Raw genomic sequence first — 7,054 nt, forward strand, 5'->3', positions numbered from 1 at the left:
CCGGACCGCTCGACCCTCCGTCTTGGGCGCCGCTAGCCCCGGTTGCGGCCCCGTTCCCTCTTGGCCGTGCCTTGCCTCGACCTTGCGCCGACGACCGTTGGCCGGCGCCCCACTGTGCCCCGGTGGCCTGCGCCGACCGCCCTCGCCGCGCCCATGGCCACGCCCCGCCCCGGGCAGGCTACGGGCGCCCGTCGCCCGCCTGCCCATTGGACCCGCACCCGTTTGGCCCTGGGCCAATGACATGGGGGCCCCACCCCCAGAACGCTAAAAAAAATATAAAATAATAAAAAATAATAATAAAATAAATAAATAAATAAATAAATAAAAATAGTAAATATGATTAATAAAAATAAAAATGATTTATTAAAATTAATTATTAATTAATTAATTGATTAAGTAATTAATTAAGTTAATTAATCCTGATTAGATTAACATAATCACTAATTAATTTACCTAATCCATAATTAAACTAAACAGAGAATGACAGGTGGGTCCCACTGGACCCACATGTCAGGTTGACCAAGTCAACTCTGTTGACTGCTGATGTCAGCATGACATCATGCTGATGTCATTAATCTGTTTTCCGAATTAATTAAATAATTAGATAAATTCCAGAAATTAATACAATCTTTAGAAAATCATATCTTTTAATCCATAACTCGGATTAAAATACTTTCTACATGAAAGTTGCTCAGAACGACGTGACGATTCCGGATACGCAGTCCGTTCGTCCGCCGCACCCCTCTAACCTATCGAACCCGCAACTTTCCCCCTCCGGCTCCTCTGCCCGAAAACACGAAACACCGGGAATACTTTCCCGGATGTTTTCCCCCCTTCACCGGTATCACCTACTACCACGTTAGGGCACACCGAACACCGCGTATTGCCTTGTTATATTTTGTGATGCTTTGTTTGCTCTGTACTCATTATTTCTTCCCCCTCTTCTCTCCGGTAGACTACGAGACCGACGCTGATGCCACCGAGTACGACTACGTCACCGACGACCCCTCCTTGTCTGAGCAACCAGGCAAGCCCCCCCTTGATCACCAGATATCGCCTATTCTTCTCTATACTGCTTGCATTAGAGTAGTGTAGCATGTTACTGCTTTCCGTTGATCCTATTCTGATGCATAGCCTGACATTGTTGCTACACCTGTTGATACCTTACCTGCAATCCTAAATGCTTAGTATAGGATGCTAGTTTATCATCATTGGCCCTACATTCCTGTCAGTCTGCCTTGCTATACTATTGGGCCGTGATCACTCGGGAGGTGATCACGGGTATATACTATACATACATACATACTATACAGATGGTGACTAAAGTCGGGTCAGCTCATTGAGTACCCGCAAGTGATTCTGACGAGGGGGCTGAAAGGACAGGTGGCTCCATCCCGGTAGAGGTGGGCCTGGGTTCCCGACGACCCCCGACTGTTACTTTGTGGCGGAGCGACAGGGCAGGTTGAGACCACCTAGGAGACAGGTGGGCCTGGCCCTGTTCGGCGTTCGCGGATACTTAACACGCTTAACGAGATCTTGGTATTTGATCTGAGTCTGGCTACGAGCCTATACGCACTAACCATCTACGTGGGAGTAGTTATGGGTATCCCGACGTCGTGGTATCAGCCGAAGCACTTCAGACGTCAGCGACGGAGCGGCGCGCGCCGAATTGGACTGGAACGCCACTAGGCTAGGTCTGCTTTCGGCCGCGTACGCAACGTGCAGGTGTGCTATGGGTGATGGGCCCAGACCCCTGTGCGCTTAGGTTTAGACCGGCGTGCTGGCCTCTCTGTTTTGCCTAGGTGGGGCTGCGACGTGTTGATCTTCCGAGGCCGGGCATGACCCAGGAAAGTGTGTCCGGCCAAATGGGATCAAGCGTGTTGGGTTATGTGGTGCACCCCTGCAGGGAAGTTAATCTATTCGAATAGCCGTGATCTTTGGTAACAGGACGACTTGGAGTTGTACCTTGACCTTATGACAACTAGAACCGGATATTTAATAAAACACACCCTTCCAAGTTCCACAGACAACCCGGTGATCGCTTTTCCGCAGGGCGACGAGGAGAGGATTGCCGGGTAGGATTATGCTACGCGATGCCACTGGAGATGCTACTGAAGATGCTATTTGGAGATGTTACTTGGAGATGCTACTTGGAGGACTTCAATCTACTCTCTTCTACTTGATGCAAGATGGTGGTTGCGAGAAGCGTAGTCTTCGACAGGATTAGCTATCCCCCTTTTACTCTGGCATTCTGCAGTTCAGTCCACCGATATGGCCTTTTACACATATACCCATGCATATGTAGTGTAGTTCCTTGCTTGCGAGTACTTTGGATGAGTACTCACGGTTGCTTTCTCCCCCCTTTTTCCCCTTTCCTTTCTTTCTGGTTGTCGCAACCAGATGCTGGAGTCCAGGAGCCAGGAGCCAGTGTCGACGACGACTACTACATTGGAGGTGCCTACTACTATGTGCAGGCTGACGACAACGACCAGGAGTAGTTAGGAGGATCCCAGGCAGGAGGCCTGCGCCTCTTTCGATCTGTATCCCAGTTTGTGCTAGCCATCTTATGGCAACTTGTTTAACTTATGTCTGTACTCAGATATTGTTGCTTCCGCTGACTCGTCTATGATGGAGCACTTGTATTCGAGCCCTCGTGGCCCCTGGCTTGTATTATGATGCTTGTATGACTTATTTTTATTTTGTAGAGTTGTGTTGTGATATCTTCCCGTGAGTCCCTGATCTTGATCGTACACATTTGCGTGCATGATTAGTGTACGATTGAATCGGGGGCGTCACAAGTTGGTATCAGAGCCGACTGCCTGTAGGAATCCCCCTTCCAACTCCTTGGCCGAAGTCGAGTCTAGACTTTACAAAACTTTTACTAACATGGCCGTGCGGCCCATGGGCCCACGTCGCCATTGGGAGGTATTAGGATCTTTTACTCCTCGACCTATACTCTGGGACTTTGATCTCTCTACTATTCGGGTTAAATGAATCTTACTAAATCTAACATTAGGATCTCGTTATCATTTTCACCCGGAGAGCCCCTTATTACCGATGATCGTCTGCTGCACCAGAAGACCCTGAAGTTACCCTCCGCTGTTAACCCGAGAACTTGTGTTCATCGCGTTTGCAATTCACCTTCTATCGCAAATCCTTATGGATAACTACTTGCATTTGTTATTCTTACATTCATCCCCAGTGGTCTTGTTATTACAAGATACCCTGAAAAACTCGTCGTGATTTCGATAATCCCTTAAGCTTACTGCCTTGCTGTTCTTGTCACTTGAATACCCCTAAGAATAATTTCTCACACTTGTCGAGTATCCGCTCATCCCCAGTCGTTCATGTGTTTCACAAAAGTCTTCAAAATACTATTCGATCTTCCGAAAATCCTCTAGAGCCTTGGCTCTTGAAATTCTTGCTTGCTTGCATTATGGTTAATCCCATAAGTCTCGTAGTCATATTGACATTCCTTGTCATTATCATTTTGAGTCTGTTGACTCAATATGTTTGCAAATACACGCAATCATCATTGATCCTTATAAATTACTTTTCCGGCCGAGCTGCCATTCCTTTAACTGGAATTGGTTCTCGGCCAATCGAATTGTCTTCGATTGTACCCTAAGGCTATTCAACTTACCCACCCCTAATCAGAGCATTGCTTCTGATCCCTTGATTTGGGAATCATAATTCCTTTGTATTTGACAATTGAGTTATTCAGTTGTTTCTATAATCCGGTGCACTTGCATTCCTTCTTCCTTTGATAGAGTACCGAAACCCACACCAGCTCCGTTGTGGACCATCGGTTCCTTTGTTGGATTTTATGTCCTTCATAATTAATCACCTTGTGAGCCCTTTCCCCTGATACATAATTCCTTTGGTACATTGTATCCTCTGCTTGACCAACAATGCTCTACTTTCGAGCTTGTATTAATTACCCCGAGGTTTGTGGTATATGTTCGTAAGATGCCCGGATGGGTTGAACCTATGCCTTCTCTAAACCGTGTGAACCCGAAAGTTTTCACGAGTCATACTGTTCTGGTGCTTCACCAGATAAAATTTCAACACTGCAACTTCCTTGAACGTGAGAAGTGAATGAAAGGTTATGCATTGGAGAAGTGGGAGTCGGCCTTGAACTTGTGTTCATGCCCATGGACACGATGTAGATCTTATCATTAAAGCTTCTCTTAAATAAATTATTCCTTTGGTATAAGTTCATCTTATATCTAGGATCTGGCCTTTTGCAACCGTGGTTCCGACCATGATTGTTCTTCTTTGATCTCATTTGTCGGACAAGTTAAAACAATTGTCTTCTATGGATCAATACACTAGTCCAACCTTTACTTTGATCTTGTGTCGAGTATTACCCCCCTGGCATCTCGAGATTATCATGGAACTGCATAACTTGTTATGAGTTCTTCATCAAATGCTACCTTCCCACTGATTCCAATTTTTCGCGGGCTCTGAGTTATTGAACACTCAAAGACACCGATAACTGAACCGAGTCCGCACTACGGTTCAACAACTCTTCGGTAAGCTTCTATAAGTACGAGTTTGTACCCGATCACGCCATTCCTAGCCTGTTTGGCTATATCATTGTCGTGATGATTTTAACTGTGCTACCCGGTCCTTCTTCTCGGAGCACAATTTTCGACGATGAACTAACCTTACGTCGATCCTCATCGTCATACCATTTCGCCTTGAACAACAAGCTTGGTTTCGAGTTGTGTCGTACCCTTGGTTCCAATAACCTCTTGCTTCATCATTCCTTTGACTTGATGTCGTCGCTGATTGACTACATCTGCATGAAATCTCTCGACAATTGTGTCGTGGTCATCATCAACCTTATGAGCTCTTCCAGGAATTCAATTGAATTCATAATGGGTAATACCATCCTTGCCCCTCGATGATTCCTGTTCTCATCGACCACCTTATTGCCTTCCGTTCAACACAACTTGTTCGTGTTTTGTGTAAACCTTGAGATCACTGCTACCCAGCAATTGATCTTCCTTACCTCGGAAGTATTACCATCTCTTTTTGTCAAGAATGTGGTGAGAATTTCACCACCTCTTAATAATTCTTGATATCATAATACTTCTTGCCATCTTCGTTCATTCCTTGGTCCCCGTATTGTTTTCAACCGGAATACCGACAATGGAGCTATGACGTGTGAATTCAAAACTTCTAACAACCCTATTGCTTTGAAGTGAATGGGCGATAGTTCATTCTAAGTCCTTCGCTAATTGAATCACCATTCTAACATTGGTCATGCAACCCAACCCGTACTTCGGGCGCACCCTTCAACCAGCGTTTAATTGTGTATGTTTTCCTCGAGCATACTTCCTTATATCATTTGATCTAACAAATGTTATCCCATTGTTCACTTAATGGTGGAAATCCATCTTTTGGGAATCTCGGTGAATTGCCGTTGAGTTCACCAGACACCTCCTTGTCCTCTCCTTGGTTTAATGGTGAACTATTGCTTCAGAAACCCGCTCCCATAGTTCATTTCCCGAGAAGCTTGCAATGCCATTTCAACGATTTGTGTTGCGCCTTTTCTTCTCAGACATCCTGAATCTCAGGTATCCTGACACCAATCGGATCTGAATCTCGGTCAGATATGATGGTTGGGACACCTTTCCAAGAGTTATGATGTTGATCCTTTGATGACCCGCTAACATGATGTCATGCCTAGCACCCCCCCCCCCCGGCTGGAGGACCTATCAATATAGATTCCTTTTCAGCAAGGTTATCCATTCATCCATGAGGAAATTGTAAGACTTATTCTACAAGTTATTCCAGATGGATCCTTCGTGATTCCAAAGTCTGATCTTCACCTGAAGGCCATGTCAATGCTATCTCGAAGCATGTCTGCGATACTCTGATTTTCAACAAGAACATCCGAAGCCCAATGCTAAATGTTTCTTGCTCAATTATCCGAACACCGTTGTATGGGTAATGTCATGAAATTTCTCTCCCCTTACCTAAAGGGTTTTCTACATTATATCCTGTCATGGATATCATGCTCTGCTTATCCTTGGGAAGGATATACCCCCGAAATATGTGTTTAAACACATTTTTCCTTTCCATTGTTCTGTTTAACCTAATGATCACATTTTCCTTTCCATGGGTCTGTTTGACCCTTCTTGTGACCTATATAATCTAAGCAGTGATAATCCCCTGCTTAGGTAAGCACCTCGTTGTACCACTCTGTAAGTAAGACCCTATTACTATTGTTGATGACATTCCAGTAACCACCGATGGACGAGAACCTTGCCTATTGGTCCGCCTCGTTCAACGAGCAGGAAAATGGTTCTCTTCGTCCCTCGCCCTTGGTACCTATGTTGTTGCCGACATGACCCTCAGACTCTCCTCTAACATGCCTTGCTTACATGATCGTGCAAGATGTCACCAACCTTCTACTTTTAACCACATGGTGGGCCCATAACCCACAGTTTCACAGGATCGAAACCTGACTCTCCTGTACACCCCCTGTTCCCAAAGTTATTCCTCACGCTTGACTTTGTATGTAATTCACGAGCCACTTGCCTGTAGATCTATTCTGGTATCGGACGCAATACTTATACCCGTTGCTCTGAACCCTTTCGCACCCTGCTTCAGGCAATGAACGATTGCCTATCCGCTTGAAACTTCTTATCGCCCTGTCTTACTTTGCTCTCGATGTGTGTCGTTTGTTCAACTCGCGAGATACTCATAAGTTCATTCTGGGGATACCCCCAGATGATTTTCACTTATAACATCCTTGCATTGTAGAGCTACCCCTTACCTATTCGTAAGTACGATGGAGTTCACGAAGAAATGGTGGCGAGTTTATCATGATGCATCGGAATAAAGGATTGAAGACATCAACGAAAGGAACTAACTTCGTCGAGAAGATCCGTTAGAATATCGTAACCAGAACTTTCCCCTTACTTCCCTCTTAAATCTCGGGACGAGATTTCTTGTAGTGGAGGAGAATTGTGACGCCCGGGTAATTATGCTACAGTAATCCCCACTAATGTTGCCACGTCACCTCGGTTACTGTGGATAA

Source organism: Triticum aestivum, chromosome 7B (genome assembly GCF_018294505.1).
Source record: "Triticum aestivum cultivar Chinese Spring chromosome 7B, IWGSC CS RefSeq v2.1, whole genome shotgun sequence".
Classification (NCBI taxonomy): Eukaryota; Viridiplantae; Streptophyta; class Magnoliopsida; order Poales; family Poaceae; genus Triticum; species Triticum aestivum.